The sequence below is a fragment of the Lactuca sativa genome, chromosome 5 (assembly GCF_002870075.4).
Source record: "Lactuca sativa cultivar Salinas chromosome 5, Lsat_Salinas_v11, whole genome shotgun sequence".
Classification (NCBI taxonomy): domain Eukaryota; kingdom Viridiplantae; phylum Streptophyta; class Magnoliopsida; order Asterales; family Asteraceae; genus Lactuca; species Lactuca sativa.
In genome coordinates this window covers 234,477,889-234,502,745 of record NC_056627.2, presented here as the reverse complement: position 1 = coordinate 234,502,745, position 24,857 = coordinate 234,477,889, and positions in this window count along the sequence as shown.

Here is a 24,857-nt window from a genome sequence, read left to right as displayed (position 1 = left end):
CATATCCCTAAATGTAACCCTTCTCGCGACTCGTTCTGATCATCCAATCGCCGTTTCCGATTTCGTTTCCGATTCCGACATTTTATTAAGTCATTAATGTGGATTTTATTTTATGACTTAATGAGAGTCTTAATACCCTTATAACTCATTCTAAAGCCTCATATTAATGATCGAAAAATTTCTAGAATCAACCATATCGGGTTACGGCAAATTGGCCAGGTGCGACCAAAAGTCCCGTCTAACGCCGGTATCGGGTAGAATTTTACCGTGTCCCGAACTTGGACACTATTTAAAGTTATCCAAGTCTTCATTTTGAAGCTTTTTCTCCATTCTACAACTATCACTCCAACCTCTCTCCTCAAACTAGATTTAAAGGTCCAAATCTAGAGTTTAAGGTCTCAAATCTTCAAGGTACCTTCCTATACTCATTGTGTATCATATTGGACCTTCAAATTCGAGATTTATTCATGATTTAGAGCCTTGTATATGAGTTTACGGCCCAGAAAGGTGCTTAGTCCGTAAACCCATATTTAAAGGGTTTTTAAGCCCTTAAACCCTTCCATGACTCAAACTAGACCTAGATATGACTTTTAGAAATTTGGTAATGGACTTAGAACACTTCAAACATGAATTTTGGGGGATTTGTATGAGTTTACGGCCAAGGCATGTGCTTGGGCCGTAAACTCCTCAAACATGGGTGCAAACTCATTTCCAAGGTGTTAGAAAGCCATCCAACACCACCAAAAGCCTTGGAATAAATCATAGAACCAACCAAAAATAGTTTAAGGACCTTAAACATAACAAAACTCTTCATTTGAGAGTTTACGGCCATAGCATGTGCTCCAAGGCCGTAAACTCCTAATTGTAGGTCATTTGGTGCCCTAAATTCATTTCAAGGCTTGTAAGGATTTTAGGAATCACATGTGATTAACTTTGGGACATTAAAATCACATAGTCAAGGGAATATGAGAGTTTACGGCCATAAGCTCCATGATAAGGCCGTAAACTCCCTTAAGTGATGTTATTTGATGAATTAAATTAATTCCAAGCCGTAGGTAAAATTGTTCCAACTCTTTCCAAGTGATTTTGGCCATTTAAGCTCCATAACCCTTGCCAACATGAGTTCACGGACGTGAACTCATGTGTGGGTAGTGTATAGGCCGTAAACTCATAAGGAAGTTTACTCTTGGGGAGTAAACTCAAATCCCAAGTCCCTCGCTTCAATTCCCGTTCGTAGATGTCACCCGGGTCACTCCAAACACCGTTTTGAGGTGTTTTCGTTCGTTGGAATGTAACTTCATATCTAAGTAGAGTTTGTGAATCTAATTAGATATACTTGCATGCCATTTCATGTTACATAGGAACCTCGCATGTTATCAGGCCTCGATTCGACGTTTAGCATCCGAAATCGACACACTTCGGCGTCCGGTGAGTTCATACCCCTACCCTTTTTCAATGGTTTTTCAATGTTTTCAGGGGGGAATACAAGCAAAAGTACAAGAATATCTTGTACTTAAACACATGATTTCAGTTAAATGGTTTCATAATTGTACATTTTTAAGAATTGAAAACCTTTTAACAAACTATTTTAACTTGCAGAGTTATTTGTTTTAACCCAATTTTTAATTCTTATTATACATTGATGTATTGTATACCTTATATTTGATTGATCACATTTAAACTGATAGAACACATAAACCATTGTAATGTCTGTAATAAAACACTAAGGTTCGAGTGTAAAAGACAGACACCATCAGAGAACATAAAACATTTGTGTGTCCTTAACAATACACCTAGGCTCGAGTGTGATAGATAAATACCATCATAATACACAAATCAATTGTAATGTCCTTAATAATACACCTAGGATCGAGTGTAAAGGACAATCACCATAAGATAACACATATATCATTTGTAACGTCCTTAATAATACACCTAGGATCGAGTGTAAAGGACAGTCATCATTAGATAACACCTAGGCTCGAGTGTAATGTCCTTAATAAAACACCTAGGCTCGAGTGTAAAGGACAGGTACGTTAGAACTTAGCTAGTCGTAGATACTACTTTCCTAGTCGAAAAGTAAAGAGTAATCTTAAAGATTGGAGACACGTCCTTGTAACACTTCCTTGGCACGAGATAGTGGAGGACTAACCCTGTAACCAGAATCTCCGAACGTAGGAGAGCGTGGCTTGAGTGTATAGATCTATATGGGACTGACAATCCCACACCTGGTTGCTAGCTACAGCCGAACCGAAAGGTTCAAGGGTGACGAAAGTCATAAAAAGGATACTGGCCCTAGTCCGAGTCATATCTAGTCTGAGTATGGTTAAGGACTCGCAATCAGGATTATTAACACTTTACGTGTATTTATTAGTTTTATGTATGTAATAAAACTAATGTACGTTCAAGGATGACAGGCACACATATACACACATTCAGGGAAACATGGGGTTTTCCTGGGAGAACACTGAACATAACCAGAATCGGTAAAGCTACACACATATACACACATTCAGGAAAACATGGGGTTATCCTGGGAGAACACTGAACATAACCAGAATCGGTAAAGATACACACACATACACACTTTCAGGAAAACATGGGGTTTTCCTGGGAAGGACACTGAACATAATCAGAATCGGTAATAGTTCACACACACACACAGTCAGGAGAATATGGGGTTTTCCTGAGTAACCGTAGTACATAACTAGAAAAGTGTAACAAGTTAAATAACTAAACTACAATTCACAAGAACAATCATGTTTTCATTGTACATCGTTTACATTACTTTTCGGATTTGGAAACTAACTTTACATAAGAAAATATGGGATTTTCTTGGATAACCACTTTTTCAGGAAAACAAAGGAACTCGTACATTTTCAGAAAAACTAACCGCTTATGAACTCACCAGCTTTATGCTGATTTTCAAACCGCTTGTATTCTCAGGTCCACGTTAGACAGGTACCCGAAGATCTTTTTGTTCGAAGACGGAGTTCTCAGAAGACTCATTTCGTGTTGTTTATATATGATATGTATCACTTGTATAACTTATGCTTTTGAAACGAATGTAAAACTTTCATATATGTAATGTAATGGTTGATTTACTTTACTTACTATGTATATTGGATTTGATACTCAACGTGGAGTCAACCCCGGAAATGTTTCCGCCTTCGGTTTTCGGGGTGTGACAGATTTCCTACACAAATCCGTTGGAAATGTGTAGGTTCATCCAAGGGATTCCCTAGGACCAAAACTCATTTTTTTTCGAGGTTCAAACGTTGTTTTTTTTTTAATTTCATATTTTGTACAACTTTGTTATACATTAAACACTTTTATCTTACCAAGTTATACATATTATACACATACAAATACATATAGATTTATAATGGTAAACAAACGTTTTGAGTAATGTGTTGTGATGGTGTACATGCATGTATGTATATATCGTGTATAAGTTGATGATATAAAAGTAATTCATGTATAATGAAATTGAACAAAATATAGAACGAAAAAAATGATGTTTGAACATAAAAAAATGAAAAATGGATTATGTTCCTAGGAAATCCCTTGGAATTCCTTAAGAAATACTTAGAGCTTTCCTACACAAAAGACAATTTGTCACTAATCCCTTGGAAATACATAGGCATATTCAAGGGATTTCCTAAGAACAAAATTTGTTTTTTGTTTTTCAAGATTTAAACATTGTTTTTTTCATTCCATATTTTGTATAACTTTGTTATACATTAAATATTTTTATCATACTTTGTTAAATGCAATATATACATACATACGTGCATTTACACCCTTATAACCTATAACCCAAAACGTTCGTTTTTATTCAATATCTATATGCGTATGTGTAAAATAAGTATAACTTGGTAAGCCAAAAGTATAACTTGTATCTCTAATATCTTATAGAAGGATTCATGATCTTTAAGAGTAATAAGGTTTCAAATTTGTCAACATTAGGTCCTTAAAGACTTTTTTTATGTACATATTACACCAACATGGTTGTTATAACCATTTAAATGTCGTCCCTTTAACATTTAAAATGTAGAGATTTAAATGTTTGTAACAACCATATTGGTGTAATAAGTACAAAAAACCTTAAGGACCTAATGTCTACAAATTTAAAACCTTATTACCTTCCTAGGTCATAATTTTGTTACTTTTATTAGATTTTTTCTGCATTTTAGGCAGAAAATTTTGGTTTTCTTGCATTTTTTATAGTTGCATAGTTTCTCGGAACCTAGGAACTTTCTGTCACGAAAAGTGTCACAAAAAGCTGTCAACAAAGTATGTTACAAGGAAAATTCTCGGAAATATATTTCCTAGGAAATTGCTCGAAAAATCATATCCTAGGAAATTCCTTAGAAACATATTTTGTAAGAAATTCCTCAAAAGTATATCTCCTAGGAAATTTCTCGAAAAAATATTTCCTATTAATTTCCTCGGAAACATATTTCCTAGGAAATTCCTCAGAAATCCAAACAAAATTGATTTGTGGGAAAATTCTCGGGACTTTTGACAAAAGATATCTCCTTGGAATTGCCTTGAAGATTTCCTCGGAAATCCCACGCAAAAAGTTTCATAGGAGGGTTTTTTCTACCCACAAATTTTCCTCAGTATTTCCTTGGAAACGCCGGTTCCCTAGAAATTTCTGAGGAAGTTGTCCCTCGGTAAAGGCATGTTTTTTTAGAAATGGTTGTTGGAGGTTTTTGTTGTTGGAGGAGTTGCTAGTAAGGAACGAAGTGTAGGGGAGGGGTGTTCCAGACCATGTTCCGGCCTATAGGTAGCGATGCCCTATCTCCTTCTTCTTCTTTTTTTTCTTTTTTTTTTCTTCCTACCGAGAATTAGGGGTGAGCATTTGGACCGGCTCGGACCAGACCGGCTCTTGGACCGAACCGATTATGGAGAATTTTGTGGACCATGGACCGGACCGGATGAGTCGTGTCCGTGTCGGTGTCCACGTCCGGGTCCAGGTCCGGGTTTTCCGGTTTTTGGACCCGTTTGGACCGGTACAAGTTTAATTGCATAGAGTATAATAAGTAATCTACATTGATATATAATATTATAACTTGTAAAATTAATACGTTTCCGTTTCATGCCTAACTAATCTACATTGATGTATAATATTATAACTTGCAATTTGCAAAAATTAATTTTCCAAATAAAAGCAACTAACATATAAATCAAGTTCACCAACAAAAGTTAAACAAATTTAAGACAAACATACAAAAGTATTACCGTAACAACAAAAATCATAGTTTAAACTTTAAAATCAATCAAACTAATAAACTTCATAAACTCATAATCTAATCTTCTATTGGTCTCTTCCCCATATCATTGTCATCCATATGTAACAAATTTAAATCTTGTGCAATCTCTACATAACACAAATGAAAATGTTGTTAGTATTTAATAAAAAATAATAATTGTATAAAAAAAGAATAAAGATTGTAATTTTTTTACCCAAAGCTATATCATCATCGTTCAAGATGTCATCAACGTTGTCAACTATCGGATTTGTAGACTTTATCACCCATTCTTGGGTGCATAACAAAGCTTCAACTATCAATATCGATAAACTAGTCTGATACTCACTTACAACTCTACCACATGTACTAAACTCGGACTCAGAATTATTGTATAAAATAATACTAAAAAGCTGAAAAATTTCAGCTTTGATAGCTCTATTTTGAAGGATTGTAACTCAGTGAATATACTACCACTATTAAAAAAATTATAGTCTAAATTCATCTACAAACTATAAACTAAATGTTGGAAAAAACCAGAGATCAATCCGACTTAAAACGAATGAGTTATGGGTGTTTAAAAAACGTCACAGATTACAAAATCTTGCTGAAAAGCTGAATTTTTTCAACTTTGATAGCTCTACTTTGAATGATTGTAACTCAGTGAATATAATAGCAAAATAAACAAAATTATAGTCTAAACTCATCTACAAACTGTAAACTAAATGTTGGAAAAAATCTCCGGTTAATCCGACTTAAAACGAATAAGTTATGGGTGTTTAAAAAACGTCACAGATTACAAAATGCTGCTGAAAAGCTAAATTTTTTTCAGCTTTGATAGCTCTACTTTGAAGGATTGTAACGCGGTCAATATAACACCAAAATAAACAAAATTATAGTCTAAATTCATCTACAAACTGTAAACTACATATTGGAAAAAACCGCAGGTCAATCCGACTTAAAACAAATGAGTTATAGGTGTTTAAAAAACGTCACAAAAATCTTAATCATGTCCAACTGGTTCTAATTAAAAGCGGTAAAAACCGGACTGAACCGGAAAAAAAACCGGACCGGACCGGAGAGAAATCTTAGAACCGAGAACTGGCCCGGGGGTCCAAAAAAACGGTCCGGTCTGGTCCGGTCCACCGGTCCAAATGCTCACCCCTACCGAGAATCACCAACCATGGCCGACAACCTAGGTTGCCGGCGTGATTTATGGTACCACCCACCACCGTAAGGTGGCTGCTTGTGTGTGGGATCGACTGAGGTGAACCCCAACCTCTTGCTTTCTTTTTTCTTTCTATTATGTGAAAAATGAGGGATGCCACCCTAAACCACCATAGAACCACTACCGACAACCTCCTACCGTTGGTGGGTGACGCCTCCTGCCACCACATACCACCACGAACGGGTGGTTATGGGTTCCTCTTCTTTTAATTAGTTTTGTCCTAAGATGTATGAACATAAATCAAGTATTGGCCTTTTTTTCATGCCTTATATAGCATTATGCTTTGCATTTAGGGTGATTTGACCACCATTGACCACCATCAAACCATCAACGGGTGGTGGAGCTAGGAAGGACCTGATTTCTACCCTTTTTAAGTTTGAATAAGCTTAATGGGTTAAGTTAGTAATTTAACTCTAATAAGTGTAAAAGTGATGTTTTATGTAAAGTTCATAACTGTGAATTTTCATTAAGCCATGCATTAATACCTTTGAGTTAAGATGAATTACATATATCAATAGCATATTAAGCAACCACTAATTATGTTAAAAATGTTTACGGTAAAGACTAACCATTAAGTCCTTAATAGAACACCAAAAATGACTTAAAAACTAAAATAACATATGTTTCCGATTCTGCCCTTCAACTTCGAAAATTCATACAAGGCAATTAGAACACCTAAAGATCATGAGACTTAACTTTATAAAAATCTAAGTATCTCTAGTTTCTGCAAAATTTGAATCATTTTTCCAAATTTCAAATCCTTGAGGGGTAGAATGGTCAATATTATCGGACCGATTTGTGCTGTCACATATTTCATGCACTGTCTTCTATAAATCATAATAAATTCACTATGACACAAAATTCCAAAATTCTAAATTCTCTTTAAGGGCTTGATCAAATTCCTAGTGAATTGGTACAGTTTATTCCAAGAGTGTTGAGTGGTCCTAAAAGGGACAACTTAAAGTCACTTACTTGTAAAATCATTATAAAATTAAAAAAATGACTAGAAATACATCCTTATATTTATGAAAAGGTAAAATATCGAACTTTACCAAAATAATTTTATCACAATTTAATAATGGGCTTAAAGGTAATACAAAAAGGCACAAGATAAATATTGTATAATTTCTGTGTAGGTTCTAGGAAGGGAAAGGATCCATCAAGCTCCCGTTAGATAAGTTCCAATTACAAGGAGGTGAGTTACACTATCTCTCATATTATGTAGGCATTACTTGTTTCATGTGTACGTTGTCCACGGATACCCTAATCTGCTAGAGTGGACAAGGACATATTCTTGACCAGGATAGACCTTTCGGGGGGAAGTGGTTGAGTTATGGATGATCATGTCAAACCCTTCGGGAGAAGTGATTAGTCCCAGAAAGGTAGTGTCTGAGATAGACCCTTCGGGGGAATCAACCTACTGATGTAGAGTTGGTACCAACAATATGTGTGTTAACATGCTGTCGCACGCGCATTAAACAAGTAAATTATCATTGCTGGTTGCTCTAAAAATATAGCACATATAAGCAAGGTCGAATCCTCAGGGACACAACCTAATAGTCAATGCCTTTTTGCATCAGGCACATCTAGTCAAGAAACATAAAGTATAAAAGGGGGGTTTTGAATTAAACTAAATAAACTAAAAGTTGCAGTGATATTAAATTTAAACGTAAATCAATAATAAAAACAGTTTCAGTTCTGCTGCGGCTTTCCTAATCATGCAATCAACATTAACCCGGTTATTTGAGACACGTTCTTATTAAGTTGGAACTGATAAAAACTAGCAAGCTCTAGTAAAAACTATTTTTACCTTATTTAGTTAATCAAAACAAGCTCTTTAATTAACCCTGACTTTTTACTGTCTAATCAAACAAGCTCTTAATTAAGATAAAAAAAGTTACATTAAGTTCTTTGTAAAATTACCAACAATATCCAATACTTATCACAAGATTGGAAGCGTAAAGGTACGATTTTTCAGTTTATAATAAAGTCAAATCCCAAACACGGAACCAATCTGATACTTGATACTTTTTTACCAATTAACAAGAACAATTACAAATTCTATTAACTGATTAATTGGAATGATAAAACCCTAGCTAGGTGATAAGGCTAACAAGAATTTAAAACCAAACATTTATTAAGAAAAAAACTAAAGACTCTAGATAGAAACACAAATCAAAAACCAGATCTAGTGATCAATCACATGAAAAGTAATTGCCTTTGCAGAACTGAAAACTAAAGTTTTAGCTAGAAATGGCTAAAATCTGATAACAACAAATGAAAAGAGACATCAAACAACTAATCTTACTAATATAATTGAAGGAGATGATTGACAGTCTTCAGATCTTCAAAAATTGTTGAAATCAGAGAAGAAACACATCCAAAATCGTATTTATGTCGTCTCGTACCTCTGGAATCGCCAACTTAGGTTACTGGAAGGTTATGAGGGTCTATTTATACCTCCAGCAACAAAAGCGGCGCGCATGCGATCGCATGTTTCAAAGTTGCGATCACATGTTTTGAAGAAAATGCTTCCCGTGCCTTTTTAATGAAGTAGGATGCTATTTCGGCACTTTTTGGCAAACCTGCGATCGCATGTTTTGATTTTTCACTCTCGGATGAATTTTTGGCACAAAAAAACCTCGAAGACAAGTTGCGACCAAAGATGCGATCGCATAAAGGCTTCATGCGATTTCATGGACCAAAGTTGCAATCACATGTTTTGCCTAAGGCGTTTGAAATTTCGTCTAATTTTCAGATCATTTTGAATCGCGTCAATCGGAGTGATATTGTCAAAATACTGACAGGGGGTCAAAGATGTCAGCAACATCCTTTAACTTTAGATTTAAGATTCTATCTTCATGTGATCAATTCGATCGAATGTTTCTTGACATAAGCATCTTGCAAGCATTCCTCGTAATCCTTCATATGTCCCAAGCTCCATTTTAAGCTCCAAACATGCACCAAGCTGCTCCTAAAGTATTGCTCCACTTGAACTATCTGAAATTGACATAAAAACATGAGCAGTATGAGAATTTTAACGAAAGACATTGGGTGAACATTATTTAAATAAATGACATGCAAATGTACAAAATATGATGCTAAAATGATAATAAAAATATCCTATAATATGCATGAAATGACTTCTAACAAATCTCCCCAAGCTTAAACCTTACTTGCCCTCAATTAAGAAAAAGATAAAACATTATAAACAAATGGAAAGATGTAGATGACATAAAATGAATTTAGAGTAAAATAAATGAAAATAAAATACTTCACTTTTTTTGTCACATGATTAGATTTCACAACGAGGAAGCTCCAATGAAATCACTACCTAGACAACAGTCTCAATACTTTATATTAACGATTCATAATTATATTTAATGAGTTAAACCAAGTCTGAACAAATAGTTTTTACGCCGAATTAAATTTGTGAAAACACTGTATTTTTAAAAACAACTTCACGAAAATTCGTTTATAAAAACTTAGTTTGACGAACCCCTCATTTTTTTTCGAACTCGTCTAGTAAACGCGGTGAGCTCCATTTTGGACAAAAAAATCCAAGCTTACCCCTATGATTTCACTATCGATGGATCAATCTTATAATACCGCATATCTTCTTCGTCTTGATCAACTCTTCAGATTTAACTTGTTAGGTTCTTGATTTCGACTTTAACTTGACTTGAATTTGACTTTGAATTGCAGATTTCTTCAAGTTGTTTGATATACCATTTGTAACACACACACACACACACACACATATATATATATATATATATATATATATATATATATATATATATATATATATATATATATATTTTGAGGCCCACCATATCTTCAACATTTCCATTGTAAAAATTATTTGGCTCATATGTTGGTTCATATTGAAAAGATTTAAAGCACTTAAAAAATAATTCTTATAATTGATTATAATAAGACCATTATTTTCGGTAACTATCACACTTCATTTTAACAATGCTATCGAATGTAGATAAACATATCCTCATCTCATGTAAATGTTTTCAATTTTTTTATTATTACTAAAACCCTATTTTAAATGTAAAACTGAAAAATTAAAAAAATTAAATATTTTAACAAAAAATGCAATTTTTTATACTAACCCCACCCCAAGCATAAAATGATGCATTGTCCTCAATGCTCAGAGAGGAATGAACAACTCAATAAAGCAAATAAAAACAAAAATGTTCAGCTAGGAAAGAATGTACCTGAAAAAATTGCAGAAATCTGATTTTAACGAAGATGCGGCGAAAAATCTGAATTTCAGTAACTCTGTCGATCCTCTGATTTCCCCAAGCTTGCTTCGAACTATGACCATCTCTTTATTGAAAGCATAAAAACAAAAAACTACTTATCGATTTACCACCCGGAAAACGCCCATTTTTAAAATCGTTAGCTTGACTTTGCCCAACCAGATTAATTAACTGGTGTGGTTGGGACTTCTCTAAAGCTCAACTCTTTTTCTTATCACTCCAGATCTCTTCAAATATGGAAATATAGGCGGATCTAAAACTTGCTCAACAGCCTCGAAAAACTCCAGATTGTCTTCAGATATATCTTTCAAATTATTTTCAGACTTCTTCCATTTTCTGATCTTCTTATTTTCTTAATATTTTCTTCTTTTCAGATTCGGATTTGAAATCACCTTTTCCACCTTTTCTTTTTTCCATATCTTCTGATTCCTCCTCATATTCCAACTTCTACTCTTCTTCTTCCAAAAGTTTGTTTCTTTTCAATTGTTTAATCAATTTCTCCACAGGAGGAATCAGATACTCATCATTCACTTCCCCAAGCTTATTTCTTGTCAGCTCTTCCAAGGTGTATGATAAATTCATGTCTGCAAAATTTTCTTGCATGAAGACATTAGAAAACCCACAGTAGCCCTCAGACAAAGGACTGTTGGTACCCATATAATTGACAGAAATATTTTAAGAAGGAAAATCATCATTATTAATTTGAAATTTAACCACTTCCTCATCAAACTCCGTTGAAATCATGCCATTAAAAACATCAATTTTCGTTTTTGCGGTTTTTATAAAAGGCCTTCTGAAAATAATAGAGTTCGCATTAGAACTGTCCAAGTTTCTCATCTCCAAAATGTAAAAATCAGCGGGAAAAATTAGATTATCCACTTGGACAAAAACATCATGTAGCACACCTTTTGGGTGTATTGTCGAGTGGTTAGCCACCTGTATAATTGTCCCAGTCTTTTGTAAAGTTCTCATTTTTAATTTTTCAAAAACAGAATAGGGAAGGACATCGACTGCAGCTCCTAGATCGAGCATGGCTTTTGGAAAATCAAGGTTCTCCAATTTACAAGGAACTGAGAAAATCCCTGGATCCTTGCATTGTGGAGGTAAACCTTTCTGTAAAATAAAGGATATATTTTTTTCCAGCTTTTACAATCTCATTAACTTTTTTTTTTCTTTGAAATACATAAATTTTTTCAGAAATTTAGCATAACGAGGAATGTGTTTTATAACATCAAGTAACGGGATGTTTACCTCAACTTTGCGAAAAATCTCCATGATGTCCTCATCCTCACGCTCGCATTTCGTGCTCCTCGGTCGCAATGGGAAGGGTGGTAGTGGCTTATATTCCTTTAGAATTGGCTTGCGTAGTGTTGGAGTTTCTTTTTCTTCTAGATTTTCAGATCATTCTTCAACCAACACCTCTTCATATTCCTCCTCTTATTTTTCAGGCTCTTTTAAATCTTCTTCTTCGGCCAGAACTTCTTCAAATTCTTCCTCAGATTTGTTTTCTGGTTCAGATGCACTAGGGCCTTCATATGTTTTCCCGCTTCTCAAGGAAATAGCACTCACATTATGCTTCGGATTGTTTTCTGTGTGCCCCAGTAACTTTCCTTGAGACTCCTGACGACCCAAAGAAGTGGCAAGTTAAGACACCTGTTGGTTCAGATTCCTAATACCCGCTCTGGTCTCTGTCTGAAAGGCTTGGGTGCTCGTGACAAGACTCTTCACAATATCTTCTAAGGCCACACTGGAGCTACTAGGCTGCTGATGTGTGTTCTAATTCTGGTAATTTGAATTCTAGAAGTTGGGCTGAAAATGAGAATTTTGTTGATTCTGGAATTTTTGTAGAAAACCTGACTACTGAAAATTTCGTTGCTGCTGAAATCTTGGTGGAGGCTAAAATTGTTGTTCCTGTTGATAATTATTCTGAAAATTCTGTTAGTAGCCCCCGACAGAACTGTATCCTCTTGCAATATTGGACACATATCAGTAGGGTGATCAGTCTTGCAGCAGATCTTGCAAGCTTTGACTTTTGATTCGATACATTTTTCTTTTGTCAGCAGGAAGACAACCTTAGTCAATTTAGAAATCTGAGATCCCAGGTGGGCATTACTTATTTCTTTGACTCCCCTTGGCTGGCCTGCATACCATTCATCTTTATTTCCAGAATGTTTAGACTCGATCGCCAGATTTTCGATCAACTATTTGATTTTAGTTGGTGTCATGTCACCCAAGGAACCACCACTAGAAGCATTTATCAGGCGCCTCTCCATGGGTGTCAGGCCTTCACAAAATCTATTATAAAGTTCATAATCATTAATCCCATGTTGGGGACAATGAACCAGAAGCTTATTGAATCTCTCCCAGTAAGTGTCTAAAGCTTCTCTTTTTCCTTGTTTGATCCCAAGGATTTCTCTTCTGAGACTGGAGACTCGCGTTTCCGGAAAATATTTCTCTAAAAACTGTTCCACGAGCTCGGTTCAAGTGGTGATGGAACCAGATGGGAGTTCATATAACCATTCCCTTGCAAAATCTTGAAGCGAAAAAGGAATGCCCTTAACTTTATCTGGTCTTCTATGATAGCATGAGGCTTCATTCCTGAACAAACTACATGAAATTCCTTGAGGAATTTATGTGGGTCTTCGTTTTCCAATCCTTTGAAAGTGGGAAGAAGGTGAATCATCCCATATTTGAGTTCGAAGTTCTGAGCTTCCGAAAAAGTGATACAGAGGGGCTACTGATTGACCTATTGAGTGGCCCACTCTATGAGAATCTTCTTTGTTTCGTCTCCACTCATGTCTGATTCTTCATATTCGGTTTCTGAAGAGCATGTGGTTTCACAATTAGCAGAAGAGGGTGAGGAATATTTTTTTTAAAAGGGTTGTTTTAAGGAGAAGATTGGGGTACTTTCAGAATAAACAGATCTGATTTGTTCCACAAGGGAGTGCCTTGTGGTGTGGGGTTTTTTGGAGGTACATATGAAGATGATCCAAAGAGATCACCTGATCGTTTCTTTCTTCAGTTTCTTTGCAGTTCGCTCGATTTCTGGATCAAAAACTAAACGTGTACCTGAACGAAAATTTCTTGGCATAAAACTATTAGAAAGCATTGTGCCCTAGCAACGGTGCCAATTTGTTAACACACTGTCGCACGCGTATTAAACAAGTAAATTATCACTGCTGGTTGCACAAAAAATAAAGCACAATGAAGCAGGTTCGAATCCACAAGGACATAGCTTAATGGTCAATGCCTTTTTGCATTAGGCACATCTAGTCAAGAAACTGAAAGTATAAAAGGGGTTTTTTTTAATTAAACTAAATAAACTAAAAGTTGCAATGATATTAAATTTAAACAAAAATTAATAATAAAAACGGTTTCAGCTCTACTGCGACTTTCCTAATCATGCAATCAACATTGACCCGGTTATTATAGATGCGTTCTATCTAAGCTGGTACTAAGAACAACTAACAAGCTCTAGTATAATCTATTTTACCTTATTTAGTTAACCAAAACAAGCTCTTCAATTAACCCTAAATTTTTACTGTCTAATCAAATAAGCTCTTAATTAAGATCAGAAAAGTTGCATTAAGTTCTTTGTAAAATTCCCAGCAATATCCAATACTTGTCACAAGATTGGAAGCATAAAGGTATGATTTTTCATTTTATAATAAAGTCAAATCCCAAACATGGAACCAATCTAATAGTTGTTACTTTTACCAGTTAACAAGAACAATTACAAATTCTATTAACTGATTAACTAGAATGATGTAACCCTAGCTAGGTGATCAGGCTAACAAGAATTTAAAACCAAACATTCATTAAGAAAAAACTAAAGAGTCTAGATAGAAACACAAATAAAAAACCAGATCTAATGATCAATCACATGAAAAGTACTTGTCTCTGCAGAACTGAAAACTAAAGCTCTAGCCAGACATGGCTAAAATCTGATAAAAACAAATGAAAAAAAGACATCAAACAACTAATCTTACTAATTGAAGGAGATGATCCATAGTGTTCAGATCTTCAGAAATTGTTGAAATCAAAGAAGAAACGCCTCCAAAATCTTATTTTTGTCGTCTCGTACCTCTGGAATCGCCAACTTAGGTTACTGGAAGGTTATGAGGGTCTATTTATATGTCCAACAACAAAAACGACGCGCATGCGATCGCATGTTTCAAAGCTGTGATCGCATGTTTTAAAGAAATCTCATCTCGGGCCTTTTTAATGAAGTAGGATGCTATTTTGGCACTTTTTGGCAAAGCTGCAATCTCATAAAGAGAACCTACATTCGCATGTTTTGAGTTTTCACTCCCGGATGATTTTTTTGGCACCAAAAACACTTCGAAGACAAGTTGCGACCAAAGATGTGATCTCATAAAGGCTCCATGCAATCGCATGTACCAGAGTTGCAATCGCATGTTTTTCCTAAGACGTCCGAAATTTCGTCAACTTTTCAGATCATTTTGAATCACATCAATCGCAGTTATGGTTCATGAGATATGGTAAAAATACTGATAGGGGGTCAAAGCTACCAACAACCTCCTTTAACTTTAGATTACAGATTCTATCTTCGTGTGATCAATTCGATTGAATGTTTCTTGACCAAAGCATCTTGCAATCATTCCTCAAAATCGTTCATAAGTCCCAAGCTCCATTTTATGCTCCAAACATGGATCCAACTACTCCCGAAGCACTGCTCCACTTGGATTATCTGAAATTGACATAAAAACATGAGCAGTACGGGAATTCTAACGAAAGACATGAGTTGAACATTATTTAAAAAAATGACATGCAAATGTACAAAATATGATGCTAAAATGATAATAAAAACTACCCTATAATATGCATGAAATGACATCTAAGAATGTGCTAGGAATGTTTATGTTAATGTTTTATGTTTTTTTTTTATGTGAAATGTTATTCGATGTGTAAGTAAGTGATCTATATAATGGTAGAGTAATGTGTATGCTCACTATTCGTTTTGCTTACATGTTGTTATTTAACATTTTTCAAGGTCGTCAGGTTTAAATAAATGAAAGAGACCGGTGGAATTGCAAGCGACATTCTCATGAAGATTTATGAAGTTATTATATTATGTTTCAAACCTTGGATATTTTCTGCTTCCGCAATGTTTTTAGAAATATTATTCTATAAAATTGGTTGAATGTTTTTTGAAAACATTAATTTTATTTTTAAAAGCGTAACGGTTGGCTTTACTTTGTTTTTATATTAAAAAAATTGGGTCGTTACTGAAAACCCTTTGATCGATAGAATCGGGTTCTCACGATGTGGGCATTAAATTGCCATGACGTGGCGAGACACATATTCGAGTTTCTTTAATTTGTTTGCTGTTGGAGTTCGAGGTTTGTTCAAATCTACTAGAGTTTTGCATCTTGGGTGCGATTACAAGATAGAACTCTCTGTTGGGTTCTCTAGTCCAATCAACTGGCTCTTCATAAGAAGAAACATACGAAGAAGTCAAAGTTATGTTTTTCGTTCTATTGAGTTCTAATAAGTTGCATAAATTAGTTGAGTTTAGATCCATTTGTTTTGAGTGTTGCATCAAATTGTTTGTCGTTTCCGTTGCCATTTTGTTTGTTCTAATGAGGCTCAAAACCCTTCAATAACAAAAACCTTATCTGCAAGAAGCCAACGTAACTAAACAATCTCACAAATAGCCACATCCATGACACGATACCCCGTTTCTATAGAAGAGAGAGATACAACATTTTGTTTCTTTCATTTCTATGAGATTATTGAATCTCTAAAGATAATATAGAAAACCAGTGGTGGAGTTGAAATTATTAGGATCGATATCCCAAATAATATCATTATAGGCACACAACTCTAGAGAATACATGAAACGGAACAATAGACTCTGAAATTGAGTCCCACGAAGATATTCAAAATAAAAAGAACATACCCCTGTTGAACAATATTATAAGTAGTAAAAAAACTAGCTAACCGCATGAACTATATGAGCTTTGTTGGCGCAAGTGACATTAAGGTAAACATGGGTGTCCCGTGGATTTTGAAGGCCCTGTGTGAAAAATAAAAGTGGACCTCTGAATATATATTTTTTATAAGAAAAATGTGTTAATAATACGATAAGTTGATTAATATTATAAAAAAAATCAAGAAAAAATAACAATAATACAATAAATAATCTTACATAGTTATATGAATAGCGAGACTCTTCTAACATTATTGAAAGAAAAGTTGTTCACCGACTATTCGTAATCAATATTTTCTAATATATCGTTCTCAATAGCTATTACTAACAAGTTATTAAATATTTTTGTGGTATTGTAGACCGTAAATAATACTTTAATACTATGAAAACCATATAGAGTATAAACCTATAACACCCATGAATCCGGGTTAGGCGTTTTGAAGTTTAAATATGTTATAAGCAGACCTATTTATATTTAAATTAAGCACAAGGGGTTAATTAATATTTTAAAAAAAACATGTTTTACATTTAAATAAAATAGAGGGGTGTTAAACCAAATTGTGAATGAAAATTAATTAAAATGATTCAAAAGTTTCTTGGAGACTTGATGGGTCGAGTTTGTAAATTCAGGAAACTACATTTGAAAAGAAAATAAAAAACGGGTGTTGTAAGGAAAATGAGCAATATTGCAGGGACTATTAATCTAAGTTTCGTTTGGAAAAGAAAATAACGAATCTACTACACTATTTTAGAAGATAATTTTGCCACATCTTAATCTAATGAGTTTTGACACTTGTCATTTTGTAATATTTTTAAAATAAATAATATCTATATGTCAATTTATGGTTTTTTTTCAATTTTAAAATAAAAAAGTCACATAATATATATATATATATATATATATATATATATATATATATATATATATATATATATATATATATATATAAGTATAGAATGTAATAAATATTATACTAAATTGCAATTAATATGTTTCTTCATTCCTTATTTCAAAATTTTATTTTTAAAAATACTTATTATTTAAATTTTAATATTTTATTTTTTTAATCAACCCATGTAATACACGGGTTTTATACCTTGTCTTATTATCATATCGTTGTTGTAAATTAAAAGGCAAGTAAATGAAGAACTCTACAAGGCCGATTTAGTGGTCCAAACTCACTAAGCATCTCCTGGATAAACCTTGTAGGGGCGTTCATTTACTTGTTGTACAAATCAAGCTTCAAAATTACAATATCGTCTCCTGAAAGGGTGCGTACCCATTTTCACTGACTTTTAAGTGAATTTGAACCACTAGATTGACATTTAGATTCCATTTGTGAAGAAATACTCTGACGAGAATTAAACATTAAACATTAAACATTATAATAAAAAATGTCATCTAAATGGGTGAGTATGCCCTTTTTGTTGACTTTAAATGATTTTGAATCACTGGATTGACCTAAAAAGATATGTGAAATTGGGTTCGATTCAAATATTATATTTGAAACTCAATCCTACCACATAAAATTTTGTGTGGCTTCCACATTATAATATTTTCATGTCATTTATTTGTTCTCATGCTAGATTGATGGTAACTGCTCAATTGGTTTAGAAGTGAGTTTGTAGGGATCGTCATCTATAAGGTCTTCATTTACTTGTTGTACAAATAAATCAAACTGGTAGGGGTATCCATTTATTTGTTGTATAAATCGACTTTGTAGGGGTTTTAGATAGATCTTTTAGAGGTCTTCATTTACTTGTTGTACAATCGAGTTTTTAAACCACAATATCACCCTCGTGACTGTGCCTTTTTGCCGACTTGTAAGTGAGTTTGAACCTATGGACCAACCTTCATTTATTTGTTGTATAAATCAAGATTTTAAACCACAATAACTTCTCCTGAATCAGTCAATTAGTTTACAATGCAACAAAATTGTAAATGTAATGATATAGTTGAGAGAAAAAAGTCGGTGTCAAAATCGATTTTTTTGGTGATATACTTATTTTCTAATTTAAAATTCGATGTCAAAATCGAAATTCTGATAAACTTAATGATTTTATTGCAATTCGGAAAAAATGGTTATTAGGAGACCATAAATCACCCATCATTCGGTTGATATTGCAACAAAATTGTAAAAATAATGACATAATTAAAAGAAAAAATACCTCAATGTTAAAATTAAAAGTTTATGATAATATAATAATTTGCAATTTACCTATTTTTAAAATTAAAAATTTGGACTTTAAGGAAAGGCATAGGACCATGGTGTTATAAACCTACAAAGTATTTGACCCATTGACTTTGAATAAATAAAGAACTGTGTCGAGCCTGTTAAGTGAAGGCTTTAAGCCCATTTAAAGTTATCATACAATTACGAATCTTCAAGACAAGAAATGGAAGAACTAAGAGAATTTATTTTACGGTAAAACCCATTTACGTGTTTAGGGCCGGGAAGGACAAATATATTATTTATAACTATTAACATACAGGCCCAATAATCCAGTATAAGTTCCCAAGCTTAACTAGGGGTATTCAAAACCGAATATCTGAAAATTTAGGTATCCGAAATTCTGGATAGTGAATTTTTAATATCCGAATCCGTATCCGAAATTCCGGATATCCGAATTTTCGGATACAGATTCGGATACCAAAACGGATATTCGAAAAGTCTAAAATTTTGTAATTACTAAATATCAATTCATTTAATATCAATGTTAATACGTTGCATTTAAGCATCCACACCACATAAATTTATAAAAAGTTTTATTCATTTTTATTTGACATATATAATCATCAACTTATAGTCATTTTATATGTATATGATAGTACTAATTTGTTAATCTTACGCCAAATTAAAATAAAACAAATACATGAATGCTTCTGTTCTTTAATTCTCGTGACCAACATGTTATTTCAATACAAAGGCAGATGTATTAATAAAGTAGTTTAACTAATGATGTTATGAATATTTTTACTTATTAATAAAGATACTATAAGATATAAGTGTTTTGAAATAAAGAATAAACACAAAATAAAATCATATTTTTCGGATTTAGGATATCCGAAATATCCGAAATTTTACAAAATTGTTATTCGTATCCGAATCCGAAAAACCGGATATCCGAATTTCGGATATCCGAAATTTTGGATAATATAAGATCGGATTTTCGGATTTTCAGATCGGATTTTCCGGATGCTGATACTTTTGAACACCCCTAAGCTCAACTATGCCAAATAAATGTTTGTAAATTTAACGTTAGTACTATAAAACAAACATACATTTCATTGTTACAATCAGATATAATTTTTAAAGTTTTGAAGTCTCTCAAAACACTTTCATCATTTTTAAAGAATATACAAACCCAAGCCGACAACACCACCACCACTAATTATTGTCTGTGGCACCACCACCGCCGTAACCACCACAGGCGTTAGGGAACCTCCACTAGAAGATCAACGTCACGTGTTTTATCTCTTTCTCCCTTTCTCACCGGTGAACCACTAGATCTACATTAGATCTCACTATATCTGATGTGTTTGTGCATTTTGAGGTTAGATCTAGAACCATTGTCACCTCCCTTCCGTTGATGTTTGTATGGCTTGCTCTAATCTACAACCATACTAACTCCGACGTATTACCTTCTCCGACGACATCACCTTCATCATCCTCAGCCTCCACTTCGCCAGATTCATGATCGTATCCATATGTTTCTCTCTTCTCTCTGATGAACCACATCTGCATTAGATCTCACTAGATCTGATGTGTTTTTACATTTTCAGGTTAGATCCAGCTAACCACCACCTCCGCTTGTCTCATTATCACACCCCGCTAAAGCGAAAACACGGGACGCGACAGTACAAAGGCCTCATAGCAAAAGTTAAAAGACAACACCAACCATAGTATTAAAAATATTATAATTTTCAATGAGTTTGAACAACTTTTAAAAGAAATCACAATATATTTAGAAAAAAACAAAAAACAACAACACATGCGAATGCTCTTATAAGTGATGTGTCTCTAGGTGCCACTTACTAGATCATACTAGGAAAAGCATGTAAAATGAGCAGCCAACTACCGAAATAGTTAGTAAGTTCACAGGTTTATAGCATAACATAGTTTTAAATCATGGAAATCAGAATATTGATAAAAGTTTCCATAAATGAAAGTGAGTTGCTAAAATGAGTAAATAAGTTCCCATAAATGAAAGTGCATTGCTAACATGAGATTCAAAGTTTGTTGCTAAATGAGAAACAAATCCCGTTGCTAAAATGAGAAACAAAGTTCATATGTACATAATGATCAAGCCATGAGTTCATAACCCAAGCGTAATAACTGAGGGGTACCCTCTTGAATACTATGTCTATCGCTAACATAGTGAGAAATATGGTAAAATGCTCTTCGCGAACCGTGCGAGTGAGGAGTTATCTTCCTCCTAATAGCGCTATCCATAATGACCATGGGCTCAAAAGAGTTAATGAGTTGTGTGAAATGATTCCAGGGACTTGACCGTGATAAGGCCTCATGAATTAACATTAGCATACACATAGATAGAAAATCACATTTGATACAATTTAAAATAAGTACAACGAACATAATTGAATAACTGACATGCTTATCCACCCGAAAAATATTGATGTAACGCCTGACTCCTAGTATGTATTTAAAGTTTTAATTTATTCATTTTTTGTATGGAAACTCGATGAGTTGGAGGCCCCAAACTCGTCGAGTAGGGATTGATTTAGGACACGGGTTGTGAAGTTTACTCGACGAGTTGAGAGCCTCAACTCGACGAGTAGGACTGCCAGAGTGAAACCCTAATTTTTAGGGTTTAGCACCCTATTTAAACACCTTAATCTCCAAAGGCTGGCCTCATTTACAACCTCCAAGTCCCAAACCCTAGCCACAAAATCCTAATCCACTTTTAAGAGCTTTGAGCCATTTTTGGTGCATACTTTGTAGTTTTGAAGAAGAAAACACTTGAAGAAGGAGCAAGGGAGTGTTAGAGAAGAGTAGATCCAGAAGTCTAGCTTCATTTCTGGTTCAAAAGAGGTATAAAGCCCCTACCTTGTCAATAATTTTCTTAGATCTAGTTTTAGGGCATTTTCTCCATATTTTGGTCCAAAAATGTTAGCTCTTGGGACTTGGACGTCCTAAATGAGTATACTTCCAGATCTAGGACCTTAAAGGGCTCTCATGGCATAAAGATGCAAAATTTATGGCCATTGAAGCCTCAGGCAAGCTTTAGGATGTCATTTTGGCCTTCTAAGCTCCAAAAGGCCATGCATGGAAGGAAAGTTAGAAGCTTTACGTATTTATGAAGTATCTAGGGTCCAGATCTTAGTGTATATGCCTTAGTTTGGAGTATTGATGGCTTGTGGTGTCACAACTAGCAAATTAGGGTTAGGATGTTGTCCCTTGTGCCGGATGATCTCTTTTGTGTAACCTTGTAACATTTCATTTAGTGAAATTCAAACTTCAATGCTATTAAGTGCCTACGTTTATGCAATGTGATTCCAGCCGAAACAATCTAATACTAATCAAAAACACGATCCGATAAGCCAAGTCCAATCAATTTTGGGCCTAAGCCCAAGAAATTTGGGCCCAAATCCTTTATTGGACCAAGACTCCTTTATTGGGCCCTATTGGGCCGATAACTTCTCCATTTGGCCTTGTTGGGCTGAAAACCCCTCTTTGGTCCCTAATGGGCCAAACACTACCATTAGACTTTAAATTGGGCCGAAAAACTTTTACTTAGCATAAGTGGGCCGAAAACCACGAATGGGCCTTCCATTAAGCCTAAAACCACTATTGGGCCTCCCATTGGGCCGAAAGCTTTTAATGGAATTTCTTTGGGCCGAAAACCCATACTTGGTCCTTATTTGGTCCAAGAACTCCTATCTTTGGTCTCATTGAACTGAGAACCCCTTTATTAAGCATTAATGGGCCAAAAATCTTTATTGGACCAAGCTAAATCAAAGCCCACTAATATTTTTGGGCCATCTTTTGGGCCAAAAACCCTTGATCGGTTATGGCCATGAACAAAAAAAGGAAATAAGATGGACAATGAGCTTGCCACCACATCATTGTCCAACATACCTCTAAGCTTCTTAACTCCCATACAACAAGGCATTTCACATCACATTAGAAGAAGTCAACTTATATCCTTTCCCCCTCCTCTCTCTACCTCTCGGCCGATATACACACACACATTCCATAAACTTCATTTCCTTCACTTAATTCACTAGAACTTCCTCCCGTTCTCTCCAAAAATTTCAAGTGAGTGCATGCTTTTGTTGGATTCCTTCAGACAATTTCAATAACTTGGTAAGTTCTAGGTTAAACTCAAGTATTTTATTTCATATTCATACTAAGATCATTCCTCTTACACCTTCATTTTCATGGACATAGCCCCTATAACACCTACACTTCGAGTTTCTCACCAAGAACACAATCTAGAATCGAAGTTTCTTCTTCATCTTCTTTTACATTTTGAAAATCCCCAAGGTGATCTTCATACCCCCTTATTTTCAAGTTTTCATTCTTTTTTTTTTTTGGGGGGGGGGGGGGATACAAGTCTAGTCTTGTTGAAATCTTTGGATATTTACATGCACTTGTATGTATATATGTTTATGTGTGTTGAAATGTTGTTACTTCATACTAACACTCCTTAAACTCGAGATTTTCACAAAGTCTCAAGTTGTTGGAACAAAGTTATGTTTGTGTAGTTTCACATATTTTTTGTATCATGTTGAGAATGAAACAAGTTGCTACATGAAAATGGATTCTTTTTAATGTGTGTTAAAAATCACCAACAATGTCAAAGAAAATGTTAAAACATTTTTGGTTATAAAAGTTTGAAAGATGGTAAAATATGAGAGTTTACACTCAAAATGGTAAATTTTTGGATATATAAACTTTTACCACTAATACTTGTAAAATTGTTGAAACATAATAAATTTCAAGGTTTTATGTAATTTTGTGTAAATTGTGACAAGTTCTAGTCACAACAAAAATAGAGTATTTTTGGTGTTACAAAACACTCAAACAAATTTTTGGTGTGTTAAAAACTCACCATAACACTTGAATATTTTACTAAAATATAATGTTTATTAGTAAAATAATCGTAAAAGGTTGTACTATTTCAAAGGTTTAAAACCTAGAGTATTTGTTACTTTTACAACACATATTGTAAGCTGACAAGCTATTAGTACTTATTTATAAATATCGTTATAAATAATTTAATATATCCGATATGCAAAAACAGAGTTTTACGACAGAATATCCGCGTGTCATAATCTGTCCATTATAAAGCTTTTAATAATACAAGTGTTAAGTTGTATCTCTTAAAGCTGTAAAACGCGTGTCATAAAACCACAATCATGAATTTACACTAAGAACGTCATATGCATTATTCGATAAATTCACATAAATTTTGTTGTGGATCTTGTGAGACACTCCTTCCCCATACCTACCTACCGTACACCGTAAGTCATGTAGTTATAAGCAGAGTCTCCTGTAGGGAGAGCGAGGTAATTGTGTATAGATCTATACGGGGTTGACACCCCCACACCTGAGCTGTTTGCTATAGCTAGACGGGCTAGTCTAGGGTGACAAATATCTTATAGAAACCGATGCCTAAAGAAGGTCAAGACAGGTGCTTTAGTCATATTTAGCATGGTTGTAACGACTCATATAGAGAATAACAATATTATTTTGAATTTACGAAGAATATACACTTTACTAGAAACCAATGCCTGAAGAAGGTCACCACTCCGGTCTTAGGGTTTTAAGACTACAACTGTTTATATATAAGAAAATATAGGATTTTCTAGGGACACACTCTTTTCAAATACAAACAAAGGAAAATAAGAAACATGCATGCAATTATACACGATATTAGGAATGAGACTCACAACTACTTTTTATAGAAAATATTGGATTTTCTAGAATTTTACAACTTAATATAAACAAAGATATTACAAAGTTTTTCCTGCAAATATGCTTATGAACTCACCAACATAATATGTTGATGCTTTTCAAAACGACTTGTATTCTCAGGGACTCAGTGAACAGGTACTCGAGACTTGGACATGGATATTTTGCTACCTTTGTGAGACATCATACTTTATGTCATTTTTGTGT